A 16,016-nucleotide genomic window follows, 5' to 3' on the forward strand; every position below is an offset into this window, starting at 1 on the left:
ACCACAATGGTGTCAATATTACAAAGGGATGAGTCATCCTGGCTGTCATCTCCCTGATGGCGCTACCTCCGAGGAGCGGGGCTCTGAATGCCATCTTTTCCTGTCACTCTCAATATGGCCGAGAAAAATCCACGGCCTGCATCTCCTCAGGCTTTTGGATACGGCACAGACGCTTAAACTGAAACAGCGAAGAAGAGAAAAGGCTTTTTTTTTTTATTCCCCGAGTGTGTGTGAATAATTGTTTTCACACAAGTGACTCAGTGAAAAGAGAGAGAATGTTACTGGGGTTGGCACATTGACCGATTCATCAAGCCTTCAACAAGCATTTGACACCATTGCCAATTCTGTTTGTAAGTGATGATAAAATGATTCACTGATTTATTATTATTATTATTTTTATTTCACTCTATTTTTCTGGTGCCCCTGTGCACTCAACATATGGGACCAGATGTATTTGCAAAATAAAATCTAAAATAATACACAAGTTGTGTTGTACATATCATGAGATACTGGCACTGATAGGCCCAAGGTCCTTGAAGAGCACACCAATAGGAGACAATATTTCATGGTGTCTTGGGTGTATTATTGTAATAGTACTTTTACAACAAGGAAATTTTTTTTATTATATATTAATTAATTCAATGAGTCCATTAAAGAATGAGTCCAGATGAATTTATGAAAAATATATGAAATACATGAATTCTTGCTGCACACCATAGATCTTTGTGATTACTTCATACTTATGAAGTCATCATAGCTGCTTCAAACCTGATGCCACCAAATTCCAGTACACAACTCTGCTGTACAGAAAGAAAACTTTACTCACTGATACCATTATATACAACTTGTGCATTTTTAGGTTACAGTGAATGAACTTAATGATAACCTAGCAAGTATGAAGTAATCACAGAGATGTGCGACAATATCATGGAGAGCAACAATAATTAACGTTAAATACATACATTTGTACATTGAATCATGCAGTTAGTATGCATTTGTTTCTCTAATGTTTATATTTTACTCTTCAACCTTTATTTCTGTTTTTTTTGTAACAATACAAATCAACTTTATGTTTAAGTACCATAAATGAAGTATACAGTACCTAGCACGTGACATTACGAATTTTTTTTGCACGAGAGAATGGGTTTTGGGGGGATTTTATGGTAGTGCTATCTTTAACATTGATTTTAATGGCGTCTTTTAAGGATTCCTCCACCCACAGCACATAGTCGATTGTGTTTTCTTTCAAAAATGTACAGTCGAAAATCCATCCCACGCAAAGTGGTTCCGACAGTCTCCATTTACCAAGAAAGAAAGAGGCTGCCGCTCATAAACACATGGTTCCCGTCTGCTCTAAGTGCACCTTGATGCTCTGCCTGTTGAAGAAATGCAGTCACTTCCTGCTAAGGTGCAAAGTTAAGACATGTCTACAGAGCATTTTATCTTTCAAACATAACTCTTTACTTCACAAACAGTCTAGTTTACTTCTGAGATTATGTAGGAAGATGACCAGTGTTGAGTCACGTCTCCAGCTCTCCTTCCTCATCTTTATTCCTCCTCTACTTCAGTGGTCTGTCATCATAGGTGTCAACCATGAAGATTGAATCTATGAATATTAATGCAATTATTACCAAAATTATTATTATAGTAAAAACCTGTGTAATTACTCACCACTCACGTGTATTTTGCTGGTTAAAACTGGTGTCTATGCTCTTTATTTTCATTTTCTTATCCTAATCTGTCATAGATATACATGCTTGATTAAACATTAACAGATAAAAACATGATCAATTGATTGATAACATGATTCATTGTTTACCACAGTAGTTTCAAATGCAAGCACTGAAAATTCTACATATTTCACAATCTGACACCTTACTGTGACAGATAATGCAAGAGCCTTTGGTTATTTTATCACATTTTCTCATTAAATGCTTCTACAGAGGCACGAGTATGAATGCAGGGACCTCGGTGCTAGTGGGCTTTTGTCATGTGGTCTGAGGGGTTAGTGGCTGTGGTGGTAGGCCGATGTGCCGGTTTCCACAACACCTCCAGTACAGCAGCCCCAGATGGAGGAAGAGTGTCCTAAATAAATAAACCCTCCATGCGGGGCTCCTAGGGCTCCTGCGGCTCACTCTCTGTTTGTGTGAGTTTAGCTGCTCCTTTTAAAAGCTGCGAGCCTTTGTGAGGTAACGGGCCCTCTGTCTGCCTTGAAGACGGCGGGGCTGTTGCTATTTTCTGCCCGTCACCCTCTGAGCAATGTGGCATTCGTTTATTTGCACTAATTCAATGTTCATTGTAATTTGTTGAAGCTTTGGGGAAGAGGGTCTTTCTAACAAAAAATTATTATATTTGAAATAACAATATAGCCTCTTAACTGGTCCCTGCAAGTGGGTCTTTATTTATACACAGAGTCTTGATATATTTAGGACACTCTTCTTCCAATTGGGGTTACTCCTGAAGGTATCACACATGCACATAAGGTTTATTCCTAATGTATGATCCTGTGGACAAGATTGCAAAAAAATCTTGCAGTACAAGCCCAATCTTTGCCTAGTTATCAATAACCTGTATAAACTGAACAGTCGAAACTATGACATGGCAATCTGGAATTAAATGGCCACTGAAGATGAACGTATGAATTCCTTGATTCCATTATTTTTGCATGTTAGCCGCATTTTCTGCAACCATTAATTTGGGCCCATCTTCCTGTCACCAGGCTGCTGACTCTATAGCCATGCAGTAAGGGTGAAAAATGAGTCCCCGAACCAGGGCAAGGCTCCCAAGAGCAGGCAATGAATTGAGGTTGCAAAGGACTCAGCTAATGAGTTTGTTCTTGTTGCAAATAAAAACACATCCTTTCATTTTGAGGTGTTCTAATGTTTTTTTCATTGATGGAAGTGGCTAATTAAAAAAATTCTAACACGGCACTCTGTCGAGACCCAGTGCTGGGGTGACTTCGCTGTGGACATTTCTTAACCACTGAATCCCACCAGCAGCATGACGTTGATCATTTACTACATTTGTCATTGGTGGACTGCATTTAGCATGCATCCCACCACAGTTAGATAACATGTGACTGAGCCTTTTATTATCGGTGGCCTCAAAAACAAAAATGAAATAAAAACGCAACTGTGGCTCCAGGTTTAGAGAGAAGCTCGATGAGGTGGAGGAACAAAGATTTAAAAATAGACCAAATGAAGGAGGGGGGCGTCACTGACCCCTGAGATGTGGTTTTAGACGAAGAGCGGCGATACGGCAGACATTTATCCCGAAGAAACTAATCAAGTGCTGTCCGTCAGGCGGGAGGTGAGTCAGCTTGCGGCCACATCATTAGAAAGAGCCACTGCTCTGATCTTCTCCAGAGGGGGAGAGGACAACTACACATGTCCAGCAAGGCAATGGCAGCACAAAATATGGGGTGTGATCATTGTTTGTAATTCACAGTTACCATACTTCAAAGCGGCCACAAGACGATAGTTTGGGGTTTGGGTTTATTTGTATGAAATAAATCCTCTTTGAATAGAAATAGATCTGGACAAAGGCCAGTGGAGAGCAGCACATCCATTGTCATGGCAATGATATTACAGAATATCTGGCAGCTCAATAATAATCTCCTCGCTCAAGAAGCTCTTTTCTTAGATCCTTCAATGTGAAAAAATGCGTCATTATCGTCAGACAATGCAGATGAAAGTGTGCTAAAGCGTTAAAAAGCACAGAAATAAATCACAATATGTTTGCACATGACCCAGCCAGCCACCCACGCTCTGTGAATAAAAGAATTATTTTGTGCTGCCATGTGCAATAGGCGTACTAGGGGAGATTTCTAACGGGCACTTTTTTGCTTTGCGAAAACAAATTGAGACCTTGTTCATTTTCCAGTCAGTCAAACTCAAATGGCTCTGTGATGACTCTCTCTGCACTGACAAGTGTCAAAGTCTGCTGCTTTCGTTACCCTCAAGCGTGAGAGGACATGAAGGGGCTTGTGCCAAAGACCTCCGTGCTTGCCAAATGCTACACGCTGTTAAAAAAAGGAGCAGTCAGGGCATCCAACTGCATTTGAAATGACTTGTATTATTGGAAGGGGTGGTGACTTAACAAAAGCAGACACATCATAGGTCATCATGTGATGATATAAGACGGTTTATGTCGTAAGAATCCCTGCGAGCATCATGACTCCCTGGGGACTGTGATGTCAGTAAGGAGTCTGGACTCTTTCAAATTTGAACTCCCAAGAATGTAAATCGATATTTTATTTACTCCATATTGATTATTCTTGTCATTATAGTCAATATGTACTTCGGTTCACCTGGCCCAATTTATCTTGTTTGTTTCAGTAACTCATTTTAGACTTGTCCGTGTCAAATATTCACATCAAGTCAAGTCACAGTCAAGGCTCTCCACTAGACCTTTGAAGGTATAGTGTCAGTAGCAAATCCTGCAAGTTGTGAAGTCCTGAAAGTTGTGAAATGTTACCACCATGGTTCCAAGGATGAGACATTTCCTGTCACATTTCATATTTGCTTAAGTGGATTTATGATTTTTCATAGTCTATTAGACCATTGCCATCTAATGGACTCTAATTCACTAGGAAGGTTTTATTCAGATTCACTGTTGTAATCCTTCAGAGCTCTCCGGGAGGATTGGTTTGGTTCTGAAATACTGAGACTTTTGTTTGAATCCAAGAATAAATCAAACTCAAACAGAAACAGCAATAATTACATCATTACAGCATTGCTCGCTCACTGCTTTAGTTATCTCCTGCCACTATCTATGCTTGTACTGTTACAGTTCTTGTTTCAGCAGCTTCCCTTTCTTGTTCCTGAATATCTTAATTTTTGTCCACTGATGATGATCCATATTCCATATTTTCTGATTTTGAAAACCACATCACCTGTCGTCTGGATCTAGCAACACAGAGACAGTTGTTTAAAGACATTCTGATGCAACACTCATGCAAATGTAGCCTATGCCACGGTGCGTAGAATTTCAACCTCAATGACTCTAGGACCGAGACAGAATCTCTTTAATACAATATATTGATAAAACACAGTTTTGAGATAATACAAAATATTTTCCTTTACCTCTACAATTTATACAAAATGCAGCAGCACGACTGATCTTCAACCTTCCCAAATTCTCCCATACCACCCCTCTGCTACGTTCCCTCCACTGGCTCCCAGTAGCTGCACGCATCAGATTCAAAATACTGATGCTGGCCTACAAAGCCAAACATGGGGTTTCACCATCCTACGTCAGATCCCTTATTATACTTCACAATCTCCGACCCTCCAGTACTGGTTGTTCCACCGTTGAAGGTATTTTCAAGTGGTCCCATTTATGACACTAGCATGGGGGTTTGAAGATGTGGTGCGCTGGCACTTGGAAGCTCCTGAGGAGATGGGAACAGAGGGCGAGTGACAGGCGGGAGCGCACAGTGGGGGAAAAGGCAAAGTCTTTACCATGGCTGGACTAAATAGGAGGCAGGCTGGCGTTAAAATCATCTTTGGTCCAACTGCAGCATTGGTGGGTTAAAAGTCTGACAAGGGGCAGGCACAGACGGCATTGCGGCACAGGTGAGAATTCGGCAACATCACCGTCAGGCAAGAACAGGCAGGGCTCAGTGTGTAGCATGATCAAAGGCAGGGAAACGGCAGGCAGCAACAGAAGAATCAAATTCACCAACGAAAAGCAAGCAAGGAAGCCGACTGCCAACTGAAAGTTTATGTTGGAGGACCATTCCTCCACATGGCATAGTCCCATGAAAAGCAAACAAAAAAAGGCGAACAGCAAGTCCCCCGCGTGGCATAGTACCACGAAAAGCAAACCAAAAAAGGCGAACAGCAAGTCCCCCGCGTGGCATAGTACCACGAAAAGCAAACAAAAAAAGGCGAACAGCAAGTCCCCCATGTGGCATAGTACCACGAAAAGCAAACAAAAATAGGCAAACATCAAGATCCCCGCATAGCATAGTACCATGAAAATCAGACAAAAAAAGGCAAATATTAACATCTCCACATGGCATAGTACCACTAAAAGCAAAACAAAAAAAGGCGAACATCAAGATGTCCGCATGGCATAGTACCACTAAAATCAGACAAAAAAGGCAAACATCAAGATGTCCGCATGGCATAGTACCACGAAAAGCAAAACAAAAAAAGGCAAACATCAAGATCCCCACGTGGCATAGTACCACGAAAAGCAAAACAAAAAATTGCGAACATCAAGATCTCCACATGGCATAGTACCACAAAAAGCAAACCAAAAAAAAATAAGGCGAACATCAAGATCCCCGCGTGGCATAGTACCACGAAAAGCAAAACAAAAAAAGGCAAACATCAAGATCCCCGCATGGCATAGTACCACAAAAATCAGACAAAAAAGGCAAACATCAAGATCCCCGCGTGGCATAGTACCACAAAAAGCAAACAAAAAAAGGCAAACATCAAGATCCCCGCGTGGCATAGTACCACAAAAAGCAAACAAAAAAAGGCAAACATCAAGATCCCCGCGTGGCATAGTACCACGAAAATCAGACAAAAAAGGCAAACATCAAGATCCCCGTGTGGCATAGTACCACAAAAAGCAAAACAAAAAAAGGCAAATATCAAGATCCCCGCATGGCATAGTACCACAAAAATCAGACAAAAAAGGCAAACATCAAGATCCCCGTGTGGCATAGTACCATGAAAAGCAAACAAAAAAAGGCGAACAGCAAGTCCCCCGTGTGGCATAGTACCACAAAAAGCAAACCAAAAAAGGCGAACAGCAAGTCCCCCGCGTGGCATAGTACCACGAAAAGCAAACAAAAAAAGGCGAACAGCAAGTCCCCCATGTGGCATAGTACCACGAAAAGCAAACAAAAATAGGCAAACATCAAGATCCCCGCATAGCATAGTACCATGAAAATCAGACAAAAAAAGGCAAATATTAACATCTCCACATGGCATAGTACCACTAAAAGCAAAACAAAAAAAGGCGAACATCAAGATGTCCGCATGGCATAGTACCACTAAAATCAGACAAAAAAGGCAAACATCAAGATGTCCGCATGGCATAGTACCACGAAAAGCAAAACAAAAAAAGGCAAACATCAAGATCCCCACGTGGCGTAGTACCACGAAAAGCAAAACAAAAAATTGCGAACATCAAGATCTCCACATGGCATAGTACCACAAAAGCAAACAAAAAAAAAATAAGGCGAACATCAAGATCCCCGCGTGGCATAGTACCACGAAAAGCAAAACAAAAAAAGGCAAACATCAAGATCCCCGCATGGCATAGTACCACAAAATCAGACAAAAAAGGCAAACATCAAGATCCCCGCGTGGCATAGTACCACAAAAAGCAAACAAAAAAAGGCAAACATCAAGATCCCCGCGTGGCATAGTACCACAAAAAGCAAACAAAACAAGGCAAACATCAAGATCCCCGCGTGGCATAGTACCACGAAAATCAGACAAAAAAGGCAAACATCAAGATCCCCGTGTGGCATAGTACCACGAAAAGCAAAAAAAAAAAAGGCAAACATCAAGATCCCCGTGTGGCATAGTACCACGAAAAGCAAAACAAAAAAAGGCAAATATCAAGATCCCCGTGTGGCATAGTACCACAAAAAGCAAAACAAAAAAAGGCAAATATCAAGATCCCCGTGTGGCATAGTACCACGAAAAGCGAAACAAAAAAAGGCAAATATCAAGATCCCCGTGTGGCATAGTACCACAAAAAGCAAAACAAAAAAAGGCAAACATCAAGATCCCCATGTGGCATAGTACCACAAAAAGCAAACAAAAAAGGCGGGTATCAAGTATTCCATGTGGCATAGTACCACAAAAAGCTAACAAAAAAAGGAAAACGTCCAGATCCCCATGTGGCGTAGTACCACGAAAAGCAAATAAAAAAGGCAATGTCTTTAAGTTGTTTCAAACTAAAGTGTCCTAATCATTATAATTAAGCTCAAATGTTGATGCCTGCCTAGCTAGCTTTTAAAGATATTATGGTGTAAGACACTTTCCCCTTCAAAAAACAGTTACATTGGTACATTTCCCTTCAGTCGTCAATGGTAATGGCTAAGTAACAGGTATTATGTATTCTGGTCTGTGTTTTACAGGTAGCTTATGAGCTATTCCTTGACATTAGCAACATGGTACATTAAACTGACTCATTGTGCATTTCAATGGTCTTCAGTCCAAAAACACAAAGCCACGTGAAGATTCACTTCACAATCCAATATTGAACATTTTTATCACATATGTTTACTTGTGTGACAAAGAATTTGTCCCAAACAATACTTTGCCCTTTTTGCCCAGCTTTATGTTAAAGCTTAAGCTAGGCGCTTAGCAAATTAGCATCAGCAAATATCTGTGCAACACATATTTGAGAATGTTACCATTTAACCACAGTTCCTAAACCATTGTTAAAATTATTATAAATAAGCAACATTCAGTGGGAGTGAGTGAAAGGGGGGGCTATACTTGCTCTCAAACTCAAAGTTACTAATGTGGCTCACAGTGAAACTAAGCGATTCAGGGACTTGTCAGGATCCGGTCCGAAATGGTGGTTACTCCGGTCCAGGATCCGGACCGGAGTTTCATTGTTGTCCTGTGAAATGTTCCCTAATCGTTTTCACCTGTGTCAATTGTATAAAGCTGCCCTGTTCGTTTCTGTCCGCTGTCAGGTCTTTGAAGTTATGTTCCGTGTTCACTAGTGTCTTCGTCTCGGATGTCTCCCCTGTCCTGTGATTCACTATTAAACCCCTGTTCCGTGATGTCAGGTGAAAGCGTCCTCCATTCCTTGTCATTCCTCGTCACTCTTCGTCCTCCTCTCCGTTCACCCGCCGCGTCATGCCCGCATGGACGTGACAGAAAGACCTGACCCACATTTGGACGCCACCTGACGCAGCCCCGCTGAGATCGGAGGAGCCGCGACTCGCCGGGAGGACGCCGCCAGCTTCCTTGTCCCTGGCCTTCCATGGCTTCATGTTCAGCAGGGTCCTGACCCCTGCCTCTCAGTCCCATGTCTGGCCGAATTGTTGGAAGATTGTTGATGTTTCTGCCTTGAATAAAGAATGGGTGTCTGAAGAATGGATAATCATGACAACATAATGAAGTTATTCAAAACATCAATCAAGGAGGACCAGTATGCTATAGGCACATAGGCGGTCATATATATATATATATATGTTGTCACACCAACACTACACCACTCACTGCACTTGACTAACCCCAAAATATCATTCCATATCATTCCACCAATCTCAATCTCATTTTTGGAAAAGTTGGCTGCCCTGGTATAGGATTCAAGTACAAATACTAGCTCATGTACATCTCTAGTTAAAAACAGCATGATTTATGATGTAATGTAAACCTGAACAACTTCCAGCTTTTACTCTCACATATCAATAGAGCATGGGATATAAAGCGTGGTGTATGAAGCTTCATATCCCAAAACATGAAACATTTTCAGCTGTCAAATCTCAACAGATGAATTTGAATTTTCACATAGCATTGTCATTATTCATGCCTTTTATTTCTTTTTTGAAGTGATAGCCCTCCAAATACTATGGCCATGATGGTAATGCTCATTTGATTTACATGAAAGTCTTGACACATAACAACTACAAAAAAAAGATAGCTAATGATAAGATGCATCAGTTCAACAACACCAGATGAAAGGGATAAGAATCAGCGCATGCTGGGTGTATTTATAGACATTTAATGTGAAGGGGGAGAGGGGGCAGCAACAAATTGCAACTATGTTTTTTTTTGCTCTCCACAAAAGCTCCAGTGAACGGGCCACATTTGCAATTTGGAGGTTTTGACCCCCCCCCCAAACCTTGTGGAATGGGAACCAAAGATGCAAAGCAACCTATTCGTAAACCTGACATGACTTCAATTACTGCTCTGATGTAGCACCCGTGCTAACCTGTAATAGCATCATAATTTTTCATGATTCATACAGTACAACTGAATCATGGGTAGTCATAGAATATGTGGTTATGCAAAGGCTTAATAAAACTGTTCTTATTGGTATAACTGTTCATTTTTCCAAATGAGTACCTGTTTTACTTTTCTTTTTTCTTGTGCATTGTTACAAGAGGAGCCATCGAAAAAGTCTTTCCACTGGCAGTAATGCACCCGAATGTTAGCTAAATTGAGTGTTATTTAATGCTATTTAAACACTTGGAACTCACAAATTAGGCTTATTCAGTGTACACTTTGAGTGTTTATGAGGGCTTGAGCCCTGTGAGATTTGAAATTAGATTTTTACACAGGAACCTCCAGGGTATTATTTTTGAATGCATGATAGCAGAATGACAATGAACAAATTTCACAAGGATTTAAAAAATTAAATAAAATGTGGATTGCTTGATGCCATGATAGTTTCTGCTCTATCAAGTCTACCAAGGGACTATTCCTTTGGCATAATGATGATGTTGTGTGCTGATTCGATTTTTTAATACACTGTAGTTGATTTGCTGGGTGATAGTAGCCTAGTGGGTAACACACTCGCTTATGAACCTGAAGACCCAGGTTCAAACCCCACTTATTACCATTATGTCCCTGAGCAGGACACTTAACCCTGAGTGTCTCCAGGGGGGGGGGCTGTCCATGTAACTACTGATTGTAAGTCACTCTGGATAAGGGCGTCTGATAAATGCCAAAAATGTAAATATGGATAGAACAATTACCTTCATATTAACTTCACAGAGCAAATTCTGTTGAAATACCCATGAGCAGCTAAATGACTTCACTACTCTTCGAAATTCTATTGTAAAGTGAAGAATTTCATAAAACATTTTTTTTTTCAATCTTTTCAAGGCACAAAAATGGCTCCTGCTCATTATGGTGTTTGGGGATAGGTTATAGTTTCCCTGGTTGATAAAGCTAACAAGACATAATGGTTGACATAATGGTTGAAGTCTTGTCAACAGACAGATATTGATCAGAGTTTCATGTTGCTCACTGATCCAGGCCACAAGCTGAGTAGTCTTTTTTGATTATGGCTATTTATTTGGAGTAAATATATTTGTTTCATAATGACGCACAGTTGGATCCAGGTATTGATTTTGTCAGTGTTTATTTTTTTTCTCTGGAACCTGTTCTTTTCCCCTCTGAGTCACTCCTGTACTCTCCCCATTGACTTAAAAGTGGCCCTTTTTGTTTGGTTCTTGGGGCTTGTAAAAGGTCAACACGATGGGCAGAAATCACTGCATCTTTTTGTCTGTTGGACAGAAGAGGAAGTGCTGTGATCGTCGGGATCTGTCTGTTCCCAGTGGGCAACGTCCATCTCACCACTGCAGCCAAGCCTGTGGGACTGAGACACAGCCAGGTTTAATGCCCCAACACCCAATAGTCTCACAGCCGTATCACTCCTGTGTCTGGTTTCAAATGTAACACCCAGACACACACACACACCCAAACACAACCAGTCAATAATAAACATTAACTGAGAAAGCTAGGGTGTCTTTGTGGTTTTTCTGGATGTTCTGGTCTTAGAAAACAATCATGAAGACAATATATGCTGATAATATTCCTTTCTTTATGATTTGCAATAGACTGTGCATGACATCTTCCATTGGGATGAACGTGTCCTCCTAACAAAGCAGAAACAAATATAAAGACATCATGAGCATGCTGTTTGCTGTTGGTGTCCTGAGGACAGCAGAGATTTTAAATGTAAATATGCATGATTGCAGATTGTGTAGAATTTTAACTAAATTTTAACTAACTGGTCTTACTAAATGTATAGCACTGTTTGAATCACAATGCTTTGAAGCCATTGGACCACAGACATTTATACTGTCAAAGCTAAATCTGAAAATAATTTATTATAGCAGGACACTGTAAACATTAATAACTGTGATATAACTGTGAAAACAATGTCTATCGAAAGGTCTATTACATTCATTGCTGTAGCACTTGAATTTCTTATGGCTTGGCTAGTTTAAAGGCTCTTTCCATGACCTGATACTACCATGGGTGGTAGTAGCCTAGTGGGTAACACACTCGCCTATGAACTAGAAGATCCAGGTTCAAATCCCACTTACTACCATTGTGTCCCTGAGCAAGACACTTACCCTAACTAAGTTGCTCCTGGGGGACTGTCCCTGTAACTACTGATTCTAAGTCAGCTCTGGATAAGGGTGTCTGATAAATGCTGTAAATGTAAATGACATAGTCATCTGCCAAATGAATATAAAACGGTCAACATTCAGAGGATGCAGAAGCTTAGTGCAAGTGTGTTGGCTGTAGTAGATTTGAGACAGAATGCTTTTGATTACAAGAATCTGAAGGTTAATCCTGGCACTGTGGCAAACAACTGTGTGTTTGTGTATGTGTGTGTGTATTTTCCCGATTTGCACATGAATGAACATTTTCCTGTTGATTCTATTGGAGAATATAGGAAAACAATTCCCTTGTTAGCCTCAGTTTGGCACACCTGCCACCGACAGATTTGAACATTATACCCATTGATGCTCCACAGTTTTCATCCACATCGTTTCCTCCTCCCCCCTCCTGCTGTTTAGAGGAAACGCTCACCCACCCTTTGCCTTGCGATTTTGCTTAGCATTGTGTTGTCATGGTGACAATCTTCCACGCTTGCATCTTTAATTAAGAGAGCGATTTACTCTCTTACAGACCAGAGCTAGTGACACTGTTCAACCACTAGAGGCTGCTGCTGTCCCCTCTGAGAAACTGGTGAGAAACTGGTCAATGGTGGACTGCAGCATACAAAACTAAGGAAAACGCCATGTCATGATTAATAATAATGTGCAGAGAAATCCTATGCATGTTTTATACAATTTCCTTGCATTCGTGGTGCCCCACTGAATTGATTAGTTATTCAAAATTGTGTCCTGTTCCTTTTCTACATTCTGATGGCAAATTTGCAAGAGAGCAAACCGAAGAGCTCCACATGTGGCTAAATTCATTTGGCATGTGAAGTGATCAATGTCACAACCCAACTCAAAATAATCAGACTGTCTATGGTTTCTATGGTTACAGTGGGACACAGGGAAAGTTGTGCTTTTAGCTTGCTTACGGTTCCATATTCATTTTCCTTTTTTAATTTACCCAGACTGCATACTCAAAAAATCACAGATTTTGATTTTGATCTCTGAGTGGTTTTAGAATATGTATAGAAAAAAACTGCAGTAGTTAAAGTTTTATGAACAAGACTCAGACAGTCTTTTTCTGGTGTCTGCTTTACACATTTCACGCCCATCATTCCAGACCCACGCTCTCAATCCCGTTGCCCTCTGCATCCTAAATTGTTGACTTGTTGACCTGGATCTGCGGTGGGTAATAATTATGTAACGGTTTGTGCACAGATTTAAAATGATTGCCATTCTTCTGCCGTACCCTATATTTAGCAAGATCAGTGTGATTGAGTGCAGGCAGTATACACTGGAGATGCTGCTGGCTTGGATGAACAAGAATAAGAGGAATGGGAAAAATGGTGCAATAAGACCCTCTTGTGCTTACAGTGGTAACTGCAGCCAGGCAAACGATGAAAGAAGCACAGCGTGTCCGCGTCCAACACAAATCAGTGATTTATTTCATTTGAATGGTCATTTAGCGGTAAAACAAAATTATTATTTGCAAATTAGCGGATAGCACATAATTTACTTTGGAAATTTTAGGGGAAAAAATGATTACATACACTAACCTGACAATCTAGCTCCTGAATGTTTGTGAGCACTTCTCCACTCAAGCATTTTAATATTCTCTTTGGCTTTCCCCACTTTGAGTAACATTTTAATGTGTTGCTCTCCCTGAAGATCTAAACACAATGAAACTGTACACAGCACCTTTAAGCTGGTTTTTATTGATATTTAATACTGTAATGTCATCCGTACCTGCAACAGATGGATCTTAGTATAGATAACCTTGCTGATTGTGGTCAATGCAGTGTACTGATATTGTTACAGATTTTGTAACTTCTCAAATTTTAGCCGTAAAAAAGAAGAATGAATTAGATTAAACAGAAGATTAAAACACAATAAATGAAAGATGGTTAAAACAACAAGACTGTGCATCACTGAAGCAATTCTTTACTTTTTTGTTTCTTTCACCCATATTATCCCCCAAATGACTTAAATGTTACTAATGAGCAATTTAGAAGAGCCCGGACTGGGAGGGGTCGAGTAAGGCCCAGCGGCAGGCTCACACCAAAGGCAGAAAGTATCGGCCACATGCCCTTATCAGTTCTCCGTCCAACGGATACAGTCAGGATAGCTGGGCTGGAAAAGTGATAAGGAGATGTGGCCGACCATGTCAAACTCTAAAATAGACAATTAAAAAAAAACAGGTTTTCCAACTTTGCAGCAAAAAATGCAGATAAAATACAAAAAAGAACAGAGCAGACTTTTACATGTTTATAGACAACATTGACATCAAACCTCAAATTTTTACTGAAGATGTTTCCTCTTCATAGATGTTTCCTGGCAATCATCTCTTCGGGAGTTATCCACAAAGTACCTATTCACACAGGACTGTGCAGAAGGTTTGGGGACACACCCCACCGATGAGTTTTATTTCACCTTGACCCCACCTTACTCCTGCTGACATCTCACTTCCTATTGGTTCACGCTAAAGACTCAGTATCGGTCCAAAATTCAGGTTGGCCAATGGGAAGCAAGGAACCTGTGCAAGCTGCTGGAATGGCAAAAAGGTAAAATTCACATGGGTGTGGCTCAGCCGTGCGTTCTAGCACAAAATATCTGTCAGCTATGTCAGCCACATGCCCTGAGGAAAAGAACAGACTTAGGCCAAGAGAATTGCTCTCTCTAGCGTGTTAAAAACACTCATTCAGGGCTGCTTTTAAAACTGCAAAGAAATGAGCAATTTTATAATTTTGTGCCAAGTGTGTTAAACATTGTTCTGCGAAATACATTCTTAAAAATTACAAAAAAAATACAAAAACATTGAATTCATACATTACATTATATAAAACTGTGTTAGGGGTGAAAATGACAAAACAGACATTTTCACCATGAGAGAATTTCATGGCTCAGTACAGTTTATTGTATTATATTATGTAGTATATGTAGTACTATAGTTACCTCATATAATGGTAGAATAGATTTAAGAGTGTGGGTGTGAATATCCGGTGTTGCCACAACTTGATTTATACGTTTGTATGCTCTTTTAACTGGCTCAGTAGTGATTCAGATAATCATAATGGCAAAAAAATCATTGGTCATCAGAGCACTGAGAGCACATGAAACGGACAAATGCAATTAGAACTTTTGCCTTTCACTGAGAGGCACTGGAGAGTGTACATAGGAAACACATTTGACTGGATTCCTCTCAAAGGGCTAATATCTCTTAAACAGTTGGTGGGTATTCATCACTTTCAGATTACATTAGTGTCATTAGCTACCTGATCGCGGCATGTCCCAGCGTTCACCGCTCCCTTATGTCACATGATTACCACAGCCCTCAAGGTACAGAGCAAATATGTGTGTTTTTGCTTGTGTTTTCATACTTTGCTATATTTGGTAAAACCCCTTCAGTGAATTGCAGTATTCCTAAGGTTCTTAGGAAGAGGCGCAAGCATTAACTCAAACCACAGACCATGTGATTACGGTTAAAGAGACTGTAGGTATCTCTGTTTAGAATGCTGTTCTTTCATTTAAATTCAAGTGCTATGATCATAACATGTCAGGCCAGACTTGGCAGTTCAGGTGTGTCTGTATTAACCCCATTATGTTTTACTTCGACTGAATAGGGGAACGTGGCCCCTGGGCGTAACGTGTCAAGGAGGATCAAGAAGCTGTGTGCTCAATGCAGGAAGTGCTGAGTAAGCTGTCAACTGATGGCCAGCGCCAGGAAAATCAAAATGAGGAACCCACCCCACCCCACCCCCCTCCTGCTATCATGCTGCTGTACCTGCATTTACCTGAACACCATGTACAGTGAAATTAAAAGCATGTTTGCATGTCTTTAATCCTCACAAAACAATATGCATGTCTAATCACATTTTTTCCACTGGAAGCACTTCTTAATCAC

At 40.5% G+C, this 16,016-nt stretch overlaps 1 long non-coding RNA gene across 1 annotated transcript; it reads right to left on the minus strand.

Annotated features, from left to right (window-relative positions):
* Window positions 1-11,062: 11,062 nt before the first annotated feature.
* On the minus strand, window positions 11,063-14,525 carry LOC114767503 (uncharacterized). Its single transcript, XR_003742942.1, has 2 exons — window positions 14,405-14,525; window positions 11,063-11,316 (listed from the first exon to the last, which is right to left on the minus strand). It is a non-coding gene; the product is annotated as an uncharacterized LOC114767503 (long non-coding RNA).
* Between the last annotated feature and the right edge of the window lie 1,491 nt (window positions 14,526-16,016).

Source organism: Denticeps clupeoides, chromosome 17, assembly GCF_900700375.1.
Source record: "Denticeps clupeoides chromosome 17, fDenClu1.1, whole genome shotgun sequence".
Classification (NCBI taxonomy): Eukaryota; Metazoa; Chordata; class Actinopteri; order Clupeiformes; family Denticipitidae; genus Denticeps; species Denticeps clupeoides.